Source organism: Anolis carolinensis, chromosome 3, assembly GCF_035594765.1.
Source record: "Anolis carolinensis isolate JA03-04 chromosome 3, rAnoCar3.1.pri, whole genome shotgun sequence".
Classification (NCBI taxonomy): Eukaryota; Metazoa; Chordata; class Lepidosauria; order Squamata; family Dactyloidae; genus Anolis; species Anolis carolinensis.
Genome location: NC_085843.1, coordinates 118,507,704 through 118,527,479, shown reverse-complemented (window position 1 = coordinate 118,527,479; position 19,776 = coordinate 118,507,704). Strand labels below are relative to the sequence as shown.

The window sequence follows — 19,776 nt, the reverse complement described above, 5'->3', positions numbered from 1 at the left end:
CAGGGTGATGTGAGTCTCTCCCACTCTCTCTCTGTCTAATTCTAACAGCAAAAGGGGTTGCAAGTAAGTGTAGATATCTTCAAGAGTAGCTGGTATTCGGTGATAAGAAATGCTTGTTTTCCTTAGATGCGAACAGCTTATCTCACCTGGCAGTAATAGCAACAAGAAGCATTGGAAGATAAGTTTCACAACCAAGAGCCTTGAAGGGATCCATTTAATTTTTGGCTACTGCTCACGCTTGGCGAGACTTATGGGTGCTGCAGTTCCGTAACATCTGCGTGGCTACATGTTCCCTGCCCCTGGTTCACGGAGTCAAGGATTGCTGATACGATTTCCATAATGAGGCCTACAACTCTCAAGGAAATCTGTAGATGAATGTAGAGGGAATATCTGTGCAAATGTTTGGAATGTTTTAATTGTTACCGATTTTATTGTGTGCACTACACTGGGAACTTTTTTGTTGTTGAAAGGCACTATGTAAATAATATCTTCAACAAATAAAAATACAAAATTGTAACCTCTGAAGTGCCAATGGAATGGGGAGTGGGGTCTTTAAAGAGGAAAAGCCTTAGTGGGGTGTTTAAATCCTTCCCTATTTGTATGTGATGCACCTAATTCAGAGCAGGCACCATGCATTTATTTGTGAGGAAAAACAAGAAGAAAAAACAGTTCCCTTGCATGCCAAGCATTTTGTATAATAGTATCTCCAACCCTGATCTTGGTTTTCTGGAAAGCCAAGGGATGACTCATGTGTGCTTCTTACGTGTCTCCTGGAGGAAACATGAAAAAAGAGACGAGGGAAGCAAGCATCACATCCATTCTAATATATTCCCTTTTCTTTCCAACCATGGCAAATTATGCTTTTGGAAATGTGTAATATTCTGCTTACCAGAGAATAGTAATTGAACTTTACCTAACATTCACACTGAAGCTTTTTTCCCCACAGTCTAAATATTTACACATCTGATCACTGCAAAGATATTCTAGAAAGCAGAGAAACGGCAATCAACACTCTATATTTGTGATTCACATGAAAAGAGGAGACATGAAGAGTGATCCACCCACTGCTGATTGGTAAACAGACTTGTTTTAAAAAAAAATTAACAAAACATCACAACACCACAATGCCTTTTTGAAAAGTCTTTGAGGGAATACAGTTTGACTGTGATATACTATTATTCTATTAGAAGTAGGATAAATGAAATGAGCTAGAAATAACATGCTGTCTTAAGTGTATATACAGTAGAGTCTCACTTATCCAACACTCACTTATCCAACATTCTGGATTATCCAACACATTTTTGTAGTCAATGTTTTCAATACATCATGATATTTTGGTGCTAAATTCGTAAATACAGTAATTACTACCTAGCATTACTTCATATTGAACTACTTTTTCTGTCAAATTTGTTGTATAACATGTTTTGGTGATTAATTTGTAAAATCATAACCTAATTGGATGTTTAATAGGCTTTTCTTTAACCCCTCCTTATTATCCAACATATTCGCTTATCCGACGTTCTGCTGGCCCGTTTATGTTGGATAAGTGAGACTCTTCTGTAGTAATTTTGTAACTCACTAAAATGTGAATTCAACAATACAGACAAAGCTTTCACAATCTCCTATTAAGTATAGCAAATCAAGAGGATTCTGTTAATATAAAAAGTTTAAGCATGTTTCTTACAGTTACCTACAGGTATTGTGGTTTCTCATGGGTTGCTATTTGCAACCATTTCACTGTAGTGGTCTTTGCATAGGCATCAAAATGCCTAATTATTCTAAAATATTCAATTTCATAGAATTTAGTAAATGTCTTTAAAAAAAACCCCTTGATTTTAGTATGTTTTTTTTGTTTTGTTTTGTTTTGTTTTGTTTTGTTTTTGCATTTGATGTATCTTGAGCCGTCTTATTATGGAAGAAATAGGATTGCTTAGTACACTGCTAAAGGGAAGTGGTACTAAAATACCAAAATTATATCCTCCGGGTTTGAAATAATAATAATAATAATAATAATAATAATAATAATAATAATAATAATAATAAAACTTTATTTATACCCCGCCACCATCTCCCCAACGGGGACTCGGGGCGGCTTACATGGGGCCATGCCCAAAGCAAAACAATATAACAAAATATAAAAACAACATATCATAGAGCAATTAAACAATATAATAAGTAATAATATACATTACAACACAAGTCAAAGAAACAGTAATAACAAGGGCGGGCCGCATGAATACAAAGATAAAAACTTGGAGTGAGAGAGACAAAGGAGCAGGGACATACAAAAGTGGAACAGTCTAGAGGAAAGATATTGGAAGAGAGCAAGAAAAGGAATAAATAACAGTTACTCTCCAAAAGCACAACGGAAGAGCCATGTTTTTAAAATCTTTTTTAAAAGCTAATAGAGTGGGAGCTTGCCTAATCTCAATGGGCAGTGAATTCCATAGTCGGGGGGCCACAGCAGAAAAGGCCCTCTCCCTAGTACCCACAAGGCAGGCCTGGGATATAGGCAGTGGTGTAAGGAGAGCCTCCCCTGATGATCGGAGAGATCGGGCAGGTTTATGGTAGGAGATGCGGTAACGAAGGTAGGTGGGTCCCAAACCGTTTAGGGCTTTATAAGTGATGGTCTGCACCTTGAATTGGGACCGGAAGATGAACGGCAGCCAGTGAAGCTCCTTAAACAAGGGAGTAGATCTCTCCCTGTAACTTGCCCCCGTTATTAATCTGGCAGCCGAGCGTTGGACCAATTGTAATTTCCAGGCCGTCTTCAAGGGAAGCCCCACGTAGAGCGCATTACAGTAGTCCAGTCTAGAGGTAATAAAGGCATGGACCACCGTGGTCAAGTCAGACTTCACGAGGTATGGTCGCAGTTGGCGCACAAGTTTGAGTTATGCAAAGGCCCTCCCGGCCACCGCCGACACCTGCGCCTCAAGCGTCAACGCTGAATCCAGGAGGACCCCCAAACTGCGGACCTGTGATTTCAGGGGGAGTGCAACCCCGTCCAGCACAGGTTGCCACCCAATACCCCGATCCGACGAACGACTGACCAGGAGGGCCTCTGTCTTGTCAGGATTGATTCTCAACTTGTTCCTCCTCATCCAGTCTGCCACAGCAGCCAGGCACTGGTTCAGTATCCGAGGGGCTTCCTTGGAATTAGATGGAAACGAGTAGTGGATTTGCGTGTCATCTGCGTAGAGATGGCAACACCCTCCAAAACTCCGGATGACCTCTCCCAGCTGTTTCATGTAGATGTTAAATAGCATGGGGGATAAGATAGACCCTTGCAGGACCCCACAGGTCAATGGCCAGGGGCCCGAGCAGGTGTCCCCCAGCTTCACCATCTGGGAACGACCCTCCAGGAAGGACCGGAGCCACAGCAAGACTGTGCCACCGAGCCCCATCCCAGCGAGTCTCCCCAGAAGGATACCATGGTCGATGGTATCGAAAGCCGCTGAGATGTCCAAGAGAACCAGCAGGGTCACACTCCCCCTGTCCAGTTCCCTGCGGAGGTCATCCACCAAGGCGACCAAAGCCGTCTCGGTACTGTGCCCAGGCCTGAAGCCAGAGTGCGAGCGGTCCAGAAAATCAGTGTCATCGAGAAACTCCTGGAGCTGCGTGGCAACCACCTGCTCCAGAACCTTGCCCAGAAATGGGAGGTTGGAGATTGGTCTGTAGTTGTTACAAACAGATGGGAAATATCCTAGAAAGAGAAGCAACTCCAAAATACTTCCAACTCCAAGCATTAAAAATGTTTTGCAAATTGAACATCTCTGCCTCTTCAACGATTCTTCAAATAACGTAGCAGCTCACTTTTCAATAATTTCCTGGGGAGGGGGTCATAATTGTTCAATACATTTTAAAACAGTATAACTGGTATAGTGGACTGCAAATCATTTCAGCCATGAAAATCATGGGTATTTTCAGACTCTGGCTGCATTAGCAATATCTAACCAAGTATACTGATATACAATCTAACATCCCACTTGTTAATAATTGTTGAGTATACTGAATACTTGTGAAATGTTAAAGGAACATCAATGTTAAAATAATTATATGCAGAAATTAGATAGCTGGGGAGTAAAAGTTCTAAAGCCAATGTTTTCAAGAAAGAGGGAAAAGGAGAGGGACAGATTTCACTAACATGCCAAATGTGTCTCAAAGGAGCCATCAAAATACCCACTGATGTTTTCTGCCCCATTTTAGTTGCTAGATTGGCATTTTTTTTTTGCTTTAAAATCCAGTCAGATCTAGTAATGGTTGGTACTTTAAAATGTTCAATTTTTGATTTACAGATCCCAGAATCCCACAACCAGAATGGCCAATACGGTAATGGTGTTGCTGTGAAGCGCTTCCATGCAATCATCCCTAAAATTGACCAGGTTCTACGATCCTTTTCCCAATTCACACCTGTGCACTGAGTATCAGTTCAGAATGAAATCTGTACATATGGACTCTGGGATCTCCCAGAGAAGTGGGATAAATATGTACCTAAACATGGTAGTGGACACACTGGTAACCTCAAGGTTGGACTTCTGAAATGCACTTTGCATTAGGCTACCTTTGGATGAAGTTTTGACCTTTAAAACCCTACATGGTTTGGGTCCAGATTACCTAGAGAATCACCTTCTCCTGTACAGTCCACTTTGGACACTTAGCCCTCTGGGGGGTGGCTACTTCAGCCTGCAAGGAGAGGTGGCTAAGAATTATTGTTGTTGTTGTTGTTATTGTTGTTGTTACTACTACTACTACTGAGAGCAAAATAAGATAGTTGGGTTTGTCCTCAGCAGAGACAACATCCGAGATTAAACATAGGCTGGTAACTGAAATGTCATCACTTTTCTTATTTTAACATCTTTTGCCTGATGAAGAACCTAGCACAGTATCAGAAACTTGTATCATGTATTTTGTACATTTTGGCTGGCCAATGAAGGTATCATTATTTTGTGGATTTTGTTTCAGCACATGGCCAATGCAGTCACTCCTGGAATATGCTTCCTAAATTAAACTTTGTTTGCCTAATGGTGATATTATCATTGTCAGTGTCCTATTACCACCACACAGTGAAACCTAGCTCATACCATTATGATTAAGAAAAAAATGATATTGATAATATGTAATCAAGGGCTACAAAAACACAATGGAACTGTCACCTGATATTAAGTATGGTCTAGTATGCCCCTCCCATATTTTGGCTTGACTTAGTACATTTCTGGAACTGTGGATTAAAGTACTAAACTTGCATTCACAAGTTAAGTAACATTATGATAACACAGCAGCTGTTGGGGCTCCATAAACATGATACAGAAAATATTTTTCACAGTTTGTATAAAAAGATCAGTTCCCCAGTGTGAAATAATGTATAGTGTCTACAAGCCGGAGGGATCTAAAGAATCCATTTCACATCACATATTTCAGAGTTTTCGATGTAAAAGACCTTTTTTGTGTGTTCTGCCCCCTGGTTCTTTCTGCAGTTCTTGAGGGGCATTCAAATGCAATTGCTATGGTTCTTTTGTGTGTGCACACAAGGAATAAGAAAACAGGAGTAGGAGTGGAATGAAAGGCAGATCAAGGAGCTTGCCGAAGTACCACTCCTTGCCACATCTCCAAGGTAACATAAAACACTTGGGATCACAACAGAAGGTCAATCACACAGTGCCTTCTCTCTGTGTTGGTATGAAAAATCAAAGAGGTGGAATAATGTACAAGACTTTAAGAAAAAATCCTACTGAGTTCAATGGATCTCACTATCAGGTACGGAGTTACAGGTCTATAGTTGAGAAGAACCATAGGATGTGGTCCCTTCCCACATAGTCCAGGTCAGCTTCCATTATGGCAGTAGCAAGTTATGGATCTCCAGCTGACAGAGATATATTCAGACACAAAAGATGTGAAGCTGCCCATGAATTTTAAAAATATAAAGTCAGTTCAGAAGATCATTGGTGAGGAATAAAAGAAAATGGAGAGAGTCACAGGGATTAGAAAAAATATTTTCCAAATACAACGTCAGCCCCGCTCAACTAAGCAAAAATTGTTTTGGTGTCTTGGTTTTAAGTCCTGTTCTTGGGGTTATTTGGGGTGTTGATTCGGAAAATTGCATTGGATTGACCACATCTAACCGGCTGGACTGAGGGCACATAAGGATGACTGCCACCTCTCTGATAGACACATTTCTGGGAGAAAGTTGCTTGCTATCTCACATGTACGATCACGTGCCTTGGTGTCTGACATAACCTTATCAGAAATGTAAGGCTTTGGCAATGAGGCAGTGGTGGGTCTGTTCATGTTGTGGACAGAGGATTGAGCAGAATTGAGCCAATCCAACTGCCCACATGTCCAACCGTGCAGGATCATGCCAGAGCTTTCGGAAAGTTCTGGAGTAAACTGTGTATTTTGCTACCACCGAGGAAATGATGGATACATTGGATATGCATCATGTGGACTCGTGGCACCAACTGAGCAATAAGTCCACTTTAGTTTGGACATATAGGCATGAGCTAAATCTACCAGTGGGAAACAGGTTCAAATCAAGGCTTAAAGAGGGTGGAAACAGAATAGAGGAACCGGAATCTTGTGATTTTGTTTTCACTTACAGAATTGGAGCTCACACTTTTGTGAGCAAACAAAAGCAAACAAAGTCTGTCTTTATTTTCTGCTATGTTTTCTGGGTATCAGTAGCATGATTTAGGGGGGCAAAATAAACATTGTTGTCACTGTTACACCATTTGGATTGGAAACCCTTTCTATCTACTGATTGGCTACAAATCACTAGATGTAGACCGCCAGTTGATCCTGATCTACTTTCCACTCACTAGTGAGTTATAGAATTATAGTAATCACATTTACTCTAGTTGCAGATTTATTATTAAAGAGTAGTGTTTGCTAACTTATATATCAAGACTTAAGACTTTTCACTGCTAGCAAATTGGGAATCATTTAAGTAGCACCAGCATTAATATAAAATTTAAAACTGAGGGAGCATAAAATTTTTGTATCAAAGCTACCATAATGTTTGGGAATAATTTAAAAATGAAGTCATTAACATCATTTGATTATAGTTGGTTTTATAAAATTAATCCTTCATATTATCCATTAAAAACATGTTAATGACCCATGATTTAAATATTAAACAACAAATTAAATAATTGAAAATGGTCAAAACTTCCAGCCTACCACCAAAAATTAACAAATTAAACCAAACTGTTAATTTTATAGTTGCTAAAATGAATAAAACAATAAATTCTAAGAGAATACTTTTGCAAATAATTTTCAGTGAATGAATTTTTAATGATTTAATTATTAGCCCTGAATGCAGGGTAAACTCTCCTAAGAATTCTAGCTCAATACAATGGTAAAAGCAAAAGGTATTTGGGTTTTTTTCTTGTTTTAGGTTTTTTTTTTCTTTAAAAATACCTATACATGGTAAATGTTTGAAACTATTTTGATATTAGCCTATACAAAATTGCTAATTTGAAGATAATAAATCACTAACTTCACAGATTTTACATAAGTGTTTATTTGCAAAATCCCCATTAAACCACTGGACCAAAGAGCTCACAATGCTACTGAATGTCTACAACTGTAAGTCTCAATGTGTGTGAATTCTTGAACAAAAGTTAACTCTGGGAAATAAAATGTTCCATATATATATATATTACAGTCTATAACCAGAAACAAAAAATGTACAAGCATCAGAATAGAATAGAAACATATGCATTTAGGTATTAAGAGACACTGTCAAAAGCAAGGTTAAAACCCAGTATTGAATATGGTAGTTATACATATGTATTTATAACCATATTTTACCTGAAAGCAAAAATGTCAAAATACATTTTCATGTAAGCTTATAACAAACTGCACTGATTTTTTTCAGTTAATTTAGGTTTGTGAAGCTGTTATAGCTGTACATGAAGCAGAAATGGATGGGTAGTGGATGGTAGTATATTATGAAAATAGACCCATGTTAGCTCCAGACCTGTAGTCAACTTAATTATAAAGATAAATCTGAAAGCTTGAGAGAAAACAAAAGCAAATGACTTTTTTTTATCATAGATCTAGCACCAGCTTAATGCCCATCAAAATGCCATCTTAACTGTAATCAAGAGGAGAGGACATCCAATCGATTTGACCACTGATAACCCCCTTTGCAGGTGCACTGGCTGATGCAGAATTGCTTGGAGTTGAAGGTTATCCTGTAACCTCAATGCTAATGAGACAAAGGTGGCAATGGTATACAGCCAAAACTTCTTACGCAGATATATTTGGCTCCAACCTTAAAGTCACATGACTTTATGAGGTTGTTTATGATCTGGCAGAGAATCACATCTAAAGGAGCCCCCGGTGGTGCAGCGTGTTAAAGTGCTAAGCTGCTGAACTTGCGGACCAAAAGGTCACAGGTTTGAATCTGGAGAGCGGAGTGAGCGCCCACTATTAGCCCCAGCTTCTGCCAACCTAGCAGTTCGAAAACATGCAAATGTGAGTAAATCAATAGGTACCGCTCCGGCAGGAAAATAACAGTGCTCCATGCAGTCATGCAAGTCACATGATCTTGGAGGTGTCTATGGACAACACCGGCTCTTCGGCTTAGAAATGGAGATGAGCATGCCAGGGGAAAACCTTTACCTTTTTATGATCTGGCAGAGAATCACATCTGAAGTATAACCTAACCACATTTATTCAGAAATAAGTATCACCGAGTACAGAAAGTTTCAGTCACTGCCAAGCATATTTAGGATTGTAGCCTTTTTGTAATTTGTAAGTGTTGCATTTTATGCTTCCCATTAGGAACAAGAATCCCAACATTTTTTGCATGTGAAGATACACAGAACTTACTGTATGTTCATGTACATACACATATGATGAAAAATACTATCCAAACTCAGCAACAGCTTCACCAGTCAACGAATCGGCACTGGTGATGCCTTGACCCTCACTAGTCTCTCCTACCAGGACAATATAATGAACCCAAATATGCACACATACCACACATTTTTCAGGAAGGTGACTGAACACGAGAAGGCCCAAACATGGTTCAAATCCAGGTATCACAACCATAATCTCATGTTTCTTTACTCCCAAACTACCCTCATTTGTGGCCCCTTCCCACTTCTAATCCTCAAAAGCAGAGCCTGCACTCTGCACTCTAACTAGCACCACTGTTTCTGGCACACGTAGATGGCCCCTTAGACACCTCTATGGCAGGGAACTGTCCAAAATCCCGTAGAGCTGACTTGCTTCCCACGCTTTTGCGGTTTATAGGATGTGCTAACATTTATTACTACCATTTGTGCTAGTTCCACTTGTGCTAGTTCCATTAATGTTTTTCTCCATCTTTTCTCTCCATACCAGTCTTCTGTCTGGTCTTCCTGGTTTTGGTGTTCATGCAAAACACATTCCCTATTCTTGAACCATTGGGGGAAGGGAGGTGCATCATCACTTGATCGCCAGTGACTGCACAATTTGCTCTATATATCAGCTTCTATAATAGCTAACGGCATGCTTTTAAAAAGGCAAAGAGAAGGAGGAAGAAGAGGCAACTTGGAATCCTGGATGTCTAGATTCCAGATAGACCTCTGCCAACAGGGTAATACGGCAACACAAAATCAGGTCAAATTTCAGTATGAGCTAAAATCAATTTCCACATACGTCCCTCCATGAAGAAACAAACTGTGGGTTTAATAGCTATGAATCAGTAGAGCGCCTATGGTCATAAAAACATAGTTGCTATTTGGTTGTTGTTGTGTGCCTCCAAGTCATTTCCAACTTACGTACGATGGCCTTAAGGCGAACCATCCATGGGGTATTCTGGAGCCAGCAGTGTGTTGCTTGCCCAGGATTATACAGGAGTTTTCATGTTGAATGGGGATTCAAACCCTGCTCTCCAAAGTCGTAGTCCAACACTCAAAGCACTATGCTGGCAAGACTGCTGAATTTGGCTGCTGCTTACAGTTTAATTTATATACCACTTTCCAGCCCATATCTCAGCTGTGCCAAAAAGGCAAAAGAATCTACTTGCTGGAACTCTCCCATGGTAACATCTAGGCCAAATAATAAAATGTTAATAAATCTATTAATATGGATAAATCAAAGGAATGGGGAATCATGGTACATATATTGAGATACGATATCTATATTAGTGGTTCCTAACCGGTGGGTCCCCAGGTGTTTTGGCCTACAACTCCCAGAAATCCCACCCAGTTTACCAGTTGTTAGGATTTCTGGGAGTTGAAGGTCAAAACATCTGGGGACCCACAAGTTGAGAACCACTGATCTATGTAGTGGATCAGTGAAAATGTTGTTTTAAAATATGTACCCATTTTATAGAGAAAACCACAAATTCTCTGTTCTTTATTCATGTCTGTTTCAGGGCCATTTCACATGTTAAAGAAAAGACCATTTCCTTATGTTTCTGCAGCAGCCAGCTTTCAATGTCTGTAATATTGTTTGAAAGCCAATTTCACGATACATGAAATATACAGTAAGTATGCCCTTGGTGTCTATGCTTGTCTAGGAGTGCTGGACAAGTATTTACTGTATACCTTCAGATAGGAAATGAGTGCTGTTAACAGATCATTGACAAGAGCAGTTGACCCCCAGTAGATTCAGCGAGAGCCATTTTGTGCTCTAAAGCATGAAACAACCTCTGAATGAAGCTCCGAAAGCCCAAAAGACTATCTGGGAGACCTAATAAAAGGAGCAGAATGATTTGGGGGAAGGGGATCCTGTCAATCATAATATTGTCCTACAAGATGAAGTCAATTCATTAGGCTTTAATTATTAGCCAATTATGAAAGGACTCTATGCTGCCACTTTTTAAAAAAGCACTCACCATTCACAAAGTCTCTCCATTTCTGTGTGTTACTATAAAAAGTGAGATTGCATTTTCTTAACTGAAAATGTCTCAAGGATATTAATGAAGGTGCACGGAGTAACAAAGAGGAACTTAGAGGATTTACTGGTACTTGGTGATTTTTTTTAAAGCATCCAGAGCTAGCAGGATTCTTTCTTCTTCAGAATTAGACTTTGACAGCTTCGTACATGGTTTTGCATGATAGAACAATGCAAGAACAGGAAATCAAGAAGACATTTCTTAGTATTTGAAATGAAGGGGTGGATAGGAAAGACTCCTTTGAGAAAAACAGAATCAAATGCAAAGAGAACGTGTAAAGTCAGCACGTGAATACTCAAGAAAGTGCCATGTTAGCAGAAATGAAAATACTGAAAGACGAAATAAAAATACTGCAGATAGGATGGTTATGTAGGTTAATGATTCCTAATACTAATCTAGCTAGCAGGATATTAAAATATTGAAGAGGTGGATAAATTTTGTTTGATGAAAGGGGTTTTAATGTAATGAGAAGAACACCAAAGTTAGAGAAAAAACAATTAAAAGGCCTTGCTTTAATATCTGCAACAGAAAGATGGAAAAACTATCCTATCTCAATGCTTTATTTATTTTAATTTTAAAATCAACAGGACAAAAGCATCTCAAACAGAGTCTACAGCAGAGGTTTCCAATCTTTTGACTTCTCTGGGTTTCTTCTACACTGGAAGAAGAATGTTATCTTTGGCTGCAAGATACATAATATAGGTAAAGGTTTCCCCCTGACATTAAGTCTAGCCATGTCCAACTCTGGGGGTTGGTGCTCATCTCCATTTTTAAGACGAAGAGCCAGCGTTGTCCGTAGACACCTCAAAGGCCATGCTGCTGGCATGACTGCATGGAGCGCCATTACCTTCCATTACCTTCCATTACCTTCCTGCCAGAGCGGTACCTATTGGTCTACTCACATTTGCATGTTTTTGAACTGCTAGGTTGGCAGAAGCTGGGGCTAACAGTGGGAGCTCACTCTGATTCCCCGATGTGAACTGCCGACCTTTCGGTAAGCAAGTTCAGCAGCTCAGCGATTTAACCCACTGTGCTACTGGGGGCTCCTATATATAATATAACAGATAACCTTTACTAATATTTATAAAAACAAATGGGGTAAGTAGTACACATGTTAAGATCATATTATTTTAGTACCATTGTTCTAATTATCAATTTTCCATTACTTGTATGACTGGTGGCTATTATCTAAGAAATTCAGAATTCTGCTTCTTTAAATATATTTTTATGTAGGAAGTTTTAGCCTCTTTATAGCTAATCTGTTGCAAAATACTTTCTAAATTTAACAGAATAAAATTTTGCATCCTTTTTTGTGAGTCATAGTAATAAAATTCATAGTGATCTGCACGTTTCACAAAGTTTATGCCAAATCAAATTGGCTAAAAATTACTGGCAAAAAACCTAAGATTGTAAAAACATGAGATCCTGGGAGAAATTTAAAAGGATTAGGAAGATATCAATCAGACTGTTGAATTGGGCCCCAGTCAAGAAAAAACACTAACTAAAATATTGAGAAAAATCCTGGATCAATTGAATAAATATGTACCACAGATCACCAATTTATGTTGTTGTTTTTTTGGGTCCTTAGTAAACACCAACATCTGTATTACAGAAAGAGCTGTTCTCACAATATCCCCCAAAGTTTAAGCACAAGCAAGTAGAGCTGAACAATGGGAAAGTTTTTGAAGTCATAGACATAAGAAAAACATGAAAAGAACATAAGATAGGAGCCTTGGGGAGTGCGTAGGCAGCAGACCAGAGCTTGAGAAGAGATACAAGCAGAAGTGGGTCGCCTAGAGGGACCGAAGGAATATGAGTCAGTTGGCCTACAGAACACAGCAGGGTTTTCTGTATGGGAACTGAAGAGCAGATTGATCGGCAAACAAAAATAAAAAGAGCGTTCGTCACTTGGAGCAACGATCTTGCAAAGGAGATTCATGGCTGAAAGATAGTGATTGTCAGCTCAAAGTCACTGCATGAATTTCAAAGCCCTCGTTATGACAATTTCACCACTACAACATAAAGGGCTTGAAGCTTCACCAAACTGGCAGTAAATTGATTAAATGAGTGCAAAGACATTTTGTAAACAAATAACTCCCCTTTTAACGTGTGATGCCTGTCCCACCTATGTGGATAGAGAACAGAAAAAGGAGACTTCTCTTTGGAAGTTTCCCTCGGCTGACATTAACTGTGAACAAGTGTTCTCCCTGATTATTTCTAAATAAATTGAACAGATGAGGTAGAAGTAGAATAGACTGACATTTTGCAGAGGTGCAAAAAGAAAACAAGAAACAAACAAACAAACAAATAACCCCATATGCATTCATGAGCAGTGGCCTTCCAGGTTGTTTCCTAATGCTTTATTTTTTGAAATAGTAAACACTCTGCTAGCTCCTGAATTATCTACCAATAGAAAGGCAGTAAATAAAAACTGCCTATAGGTTTAATCTCAGTGGGTGGGTGCCCGTGTATGCATGCACGTCTATGTGATTTAGAAAGAATATAGAAAGTGGGATATCAAGAGCAGAAGGCCCTTTGACTCCTCTGCAAATTCCAGCTAAAGATCAGTTAATGAAATGTCCCCGCTTGAGTGGATTAAGTATGGATTTCCACAATGAATCCCAGGACCAGCACTTTGATTACTGATGAATGAATATACTGAGAGCTCAGGGCCTGCTATTGCTTTTTGGGAATGAGGGGGAAGGCTTCTGAAATCTTACTGCCTATTAGACTATAGTGAGTAAAGTTCCGCTATTTGTTGAGACAGAGGCACAATCATTAGTGCACAACATGGAGATTTTTCAAATGTTCAGTCAGACATTGAACTCCATATATGGAGGCACAATGCCCTCTTTACTCTCCCCTGTCAAAAAATGGCAAAATACAGACTGTTAAAAAGATTTTTGGTTTAACTATAGTAACTAATAAAGGGAAGTTCTGTTGCACATAACATAAAATTAGGGACAAAATCCTACTTATGCTAGTTTGGGAGAAATGCCATTGAAAAAAGGGACTTACTTTTGTGTAACCATGCATAGGTTTGCATTGCAACCTAACAAGATTAATGTATACTTTAACCCTTCCCAAATAAGGCAAACTAATCCTGCTTTTGGACTGCAGCTCCCACCTTTCATGATTATTTAGCAGGTTGGCTTGGCAGGATGGGTGTCCTATAGCACTGCTTCTTAAACTAAAGGGACCCCATTCGGGTACTGACACTCAATGTTGGGGTTCTGAAAAAATTGGCAACAGTAAAAGGTTTCTGAATGCCACTTATAGTAGCTGTTTTAGACATTTAGATGTCTCTGTTAGCAACAACGTGCAGTGTGTTTGCAAGGGACTCTGCAGAAAAAACTTCAACTGTAATCCATAAAAAGGAAAATCAGACTTAGCAAACCTTGAAAATGCTGATTTATCATCAACAAACATTTAATTTTTACGCCTATCTTATATACCCATTTATCTCAGGCAGAAAGGGGTCATGAGTGGAAAAGTTTAAGAAGCCCTGCTCTAGATAACCACATTTGATGGGACTCATATTACAGTAGGTGTTTACACACAATACAATTACAGGCACTGTGTTAGATGGGCTTTCAAAAACAACAGGACAAAAAAAAATCCAGTGTTAAATACAATTAATTTAACAGTTGTTTAGCTTGTATGTTTTCAAGTGAAACTTTCAATCTTCATGTGCTGACATGTTTGAGAAAATCAGTACAAGACAAGTAGACACTTCCTGCTGTCTTGTGATGTACTTCCTTTTAAAATCACTGCTCTTAAAAGGCAAAAGAGGTTTAGACAAATTCATGGATGGAGATATCCACTGCCGAACAGAGAGAGAGGTGTTCGCTCTAGGAATCTATAGGCCGTCTTGTGTGACTAAACTTCAAGATGGAAGAAAGGTTGGGGGGGGGGATAAAGAAATTAATAAGGAGCCCTTATGGAGGGTCAGTATAGTACAGTGGTGAGAGTGCTGGACTGCAATCTAAAACTAAGGAATCACATCCACAGTGAGCAGTGAAATTCACTTTTCCAGAATAACCTACATTGCAGGACTGTTTCTCAGTCTTGTGAGGATACAGATGTACACTACTCTAAATTTATTGTAAGAAAGGTGGGATATAAATGTAACTAATCCATAATTTTTAAAAAGTCACAGTTGAATGGAACCCTCTGAAGACTAGATGGTCTATAATTTTAATGCCTAATACAGATGGAAAGGGGCCTTTGTTACGAGTTCTCTCATATGCATCTTGCCTTATAGGTCTATTTTAACAATATCTATGCTCAATATATGATCAAAATAGTGACATTTAACTGCAGGACTGGAGTAGTTGTTTTGTTTTGTTTTTCATCACCAGCTAACAACAGGGATGGCAGACACATGAACTACATCTGTGTTTTTAGGGTAAACCTTCCATCACTGCTAATGCCTTCTCTCATAATCGCTGCAGATGTGATGCATGGGAATCTGTGGCATCTGCTAAAGGCCAGCCTTGCCTCAGGGCTCAAACATCATCGGCTTAGTTATTTAGGCCAAAATGAACGCACTGATTTTGAGTGAGAGAAGCGGAGTGGGGGTGGAGGAATCAATGACGTCTGCATTTCCTTCTGTGAAAGCTTACATTTAGCTTTTTTGTTTTAACATGCTTTTCATAACGTTGGGTTAAATGCATTGTGCTGAAATATATTCAGTGTTGATAATTCATTTCTACAAATGCTTGTTGAAAACTCAATTTCAGTATCACACAGTATCTCAAAAGATATAACAACACTATACAAGAACAGTGTGCTCTTTTATGTTTACTGGGATCATAAAAAGCTGCATTATGCTGACCCAGACCATTTCCTACTCTGATTGGTATCAGCATCTGGAGGATTCAGACTACGGTCCTTCTCTTTGTTAGATTGCCACAGATTGAACCTGTGTCCTTCTGTCTGCAAACATGTACAAGTAACTAAACACTGAGTCCTGGTCCTTTCTCAACTGGCTGCATGCTTCAATCAGAGACCTTTGTAGGAAAGATTTGGAAAATGTACTAACATCCACTATAGCAAAAGCTGTTGTGGCATATTTGCACCATAGTTTGCTCTGTTACTCGCTCAGAGACAATATCTTCAACTTTGTGATTTTTTACATTATTTCTTTCCAAATTGTGTATATGCACACATACCCAATGGATAAACTAGGCTTTATTTTAATAACAATAAAGTAACAGATTGTTTAGTTGACATGTGTTACCATTTGTCAGGAGAACCACATGGCAGTTACATTACAAAACAGCGGAGGAGCAAGAATATGTGCAAACATACACATCACTGAGTTTATTAACACCTTAATGGCTCAATGTGCGAGCTGTTGCCTCTGAGAATCATTTTGTTTGAGGCAATATAAAAGCTCTGTCTGGGATGGTTCATTTTAAAATATATTGATAATCACTTGATGCTGCAGGCATCAAACAATGAATAGGAATGCATGAGTCATCCCTGCTCTAAATCTATACTGGAAGTTTGCACTGAGCACAAAAATTAGCATGAACTACCCTATATATTCATGTATAAGTCTAGAACTTTTAGTAAAAAAATCAATCCAAAAAACCTAAGTCAACTTGTCCACGGGCCAGCATAAGTAGTGTACGTTAATCTTATCAAAAAAGGAACCATGCCCTTCTCTGAATAGAGTGGCAAAGGACAAGAACTTAGTCCATCTCAAGAGAACCTAAAAGAAGCACAGAAGCCCTCTGCTCTCCCCACCGTAGCATTACTTCTTTTCCTTTTAAATGTCTGGGTGGGGAAATTGAAGTAGCAGCTCACACCCTGGGGCACCATTGGTGCTCTTCCCTTTCCATGGAATAACCTTCAACTTATCCATGGGTCATATCAAAATCCATAATTTTGGCCTCAAAACCTGCCCTTGACTTATACATGAGGTCAATTTAAGTATATAGGGTGAGTAGAAAACAAGCTCATTTAGCTTAAGGACATACCCACTTTTATAGCATAGCAATGGACATAAGTAGTAGTATAAAACCAGGAGAGAACTTAAGAATGCTCTGTGAGGAAAACATTAATTAGAGACAGAAGTTAGCCTTATTATTTACAAGCACAGCAAAAATGACTAAGAGCAGCAGAGGAGAGTCAATGGCGAGAGGGAAAGCATTGCCCTGCAGCACATTTCTCATCCCTTAAGAGGCCTTCCCTATGATTAGGAAGATGCCTCGGGTCTAAGATTTTGGATACAATGAAAGGCTGCATTTTGTGGCATCCAAAATTAATTAGTTTATGTTTGTTGTTATATTTTTACTATAATAGAAAATATGCTTTTTTTCTTCCTGTATGTCTTGTATGATGTGAATATAGCTGGCTTTGAGTACCAAGCAGCTCATTAAGCTTAGGTAAATTGATAATTTCACATCATGCAACAAAGTGTCTTGGTGTTGTCCTGGTGAAGGAACTGATGTGTGTGTGTGTGAATGGGTATGTATTTCTGCAAATGTAACTACTGGTGGCCTTTCCTTCTTCAAAAAAAGACCAAAAGGCATTTGTTTAATACTAATCATTTCCTCAAAATATTTTTTGTGCAGAAAATGAAGATCGTGTTACCATTCTTCATTATTCAGCCAAACTGTCCCTCTTGGATGTCTTTGTTGTTGATAGGATGCACTACAGAAATCTATAATATGCTATATATTCATGTGAGATAGAGCTTTTCCCCAAACTTGTGCTCAGAGAGCTATCCACCCAAAGATCCAGCATCCCAAATAAGAGCCAGGTTGGGACACACTAGGGTGTGCATGTGTGTGTGTGTGTCCTTGTACTGCAGTGCTCTTGATTTTATTGGATCAACTCTTTGTACTTTCTTTCTGGCTTATCTGTCTGGGGCCACACTAAATAGTAAAAGGACTATTGAACTACTTCCCACACCCACACTAAATAGTGAAGGGACAATTGAACTATTTCATAGGCCTATCACAGCAGGAACAGGAGAGCTCCAATCATATGAAGATCAAAGAAAAGGACGGAAAAGCCCTCAGCAGGAAAAGGAAGCCACACTAGATTCTCATCTGCAGATTTTATTCCTGACCTCTTGAAGTTTTTTTGAACTAAAAAACTTAATTGCTTGACATTTTCAGTCATTTTAAAGAGCTCACTGGATAAGTCTAATTCACATATCAGATATATCCGGTTCAGATAACGCTTCATAGTCTTGCTTAAAATAAATGTTCAACAGAAAAGGTATACACACAGTGCTCCCTGGAGTGAATGATGGCTGCTCATTGAAACAGCTGTGTTCATGCTCACTTCCTGCTCAAGTCAATGGAGTCATAGAGACAAAGATCCCAGTGAAAGGCACTCAAATACAAGACTGCTATAAGTATGGATCTGAACAATATCTTCAACTCACATAGCCAGATTTCTACTACAAACTACAACAAAAAGGAGTATTTGCAGTGGGGAATGAATGCATTGCTTCTGTCTCCAATTTAGGTAAATGAAAGAATAATTTGCAAAATTATTATAAGCTTAGTTTTTCAGAATTTTATGTAGGGAAAAATTTTAGATCGGGACTAGATAGGCCTGCATGAGTAGGTACTTGATTTTTAGAAAAGATTATTGTTTCCCAAAAACCCCTTATTCAATCTCTAACCATCAATTTAGTGTAGAGGATGTGGATCTTTACCCCTATTAGTATGAGTTTGGTCAAAATGGGTAGAGAAAAAAGAGCTACAACAAGACACTGATATGGAAATTATACAGGAGCAGTTTAAAATATATCCTTCTAACATGTCGGATGCACTAAATCAGTGGTTCTCAACCTGGGGTCCCCAGATGTTTTTGGCCTACAACTCCCAGAAATCCCAGCCAGTTTACCAGTTTAGGATTTCTGGGAGTTTAAACATCTGGGGACCCCAGGTTGAGAACCACTATACTATTTGTAATAGAGAAGTGTTGTCCAATATCTAGGCAGTATTCATAACTAGAGGAAAAATGTCTCTTTCCTTTTGTTATTTTATAGAACACTTTTTGGTTCTTGACTCATAGCTGAGCGCTGTCTTCCAAACCACAATGTGTCAAGAAACTGAAAATTTAAAAAAGGAAGTCCAACTAATGAACATAGGAAACACACTCAATTATTTGGGAAATAAAAAATAAGCACATTGTTGGTTGTTCGCAAATAGTTTAAACAGTGATAGCTGTCCTTTATATACCTAAGACAACATTGTTCATTTTGTAAAATTACATCTCTTGTTTGTAAGTTAATGGCACTGATACTTTAAAGCTCTGATTATCTGTGATCTCGTCCATTATGCCCTAATTTAGTTTTTAGAATTGTTGATGGAGTAAAAAAGGAGAGGCAAAGGGTACAACAGAGAAACAGCAAAAGGACCGGACTGGTAGAGAGAAAGACCAGGGAGGAAATAAGGGAATAAAAAGGTCCAGTACCGTCTTGCCACATCTGACCTCAAAGAAAATGTGACAATAAATGCACCCCACCTTTATATGTCCTCTAATAAAAGATTGAGATTTTGCCTGTTCATTTTTCTACTGAAATGTATTGTGGTTTATTATGTTTCAACATCATGCAAATTACGGTGAACTGGGACAGTTAGCAAGTCAGTTGAAGGATATCTTTTTATTGTCAGTTGTAAAATGTGGATTGTATATGCAATAGACTTATGATAGATCCATTCAAGTTTTCTAAAAAAAATTGCTGACATATTTTCAGAGAATAAGGAATGTGATTAGTAAAGAAAATTGAAAAATGAAACAGCAATGGTCAGACTCCAAAGAGTAAATCTTGTCTGAACCAAAGGTTGACCCTTGTTCAGTAGATGTTATAGTTTGAAGTCTATATGAATACTTCTCGAATCAATGTGCAGTATTTC

The 19,776-nt window shown here is 38.7% G+C and overlaps 1 protein-coding gene across 1 annotated transcript in view; it reads right to left on the bottom strand.

The window, feature by feature from the left end:
- The window catches only part of rasa3 (RAS p21 protein activator 3), a 173,511-nt gene that overhangs the window by 57,219 nt on the left and 96,516 nt on the right, over positions 1-19,776 (bottom strand). The gene's annotated exons all lie outside the window — the stretch shown is intronic.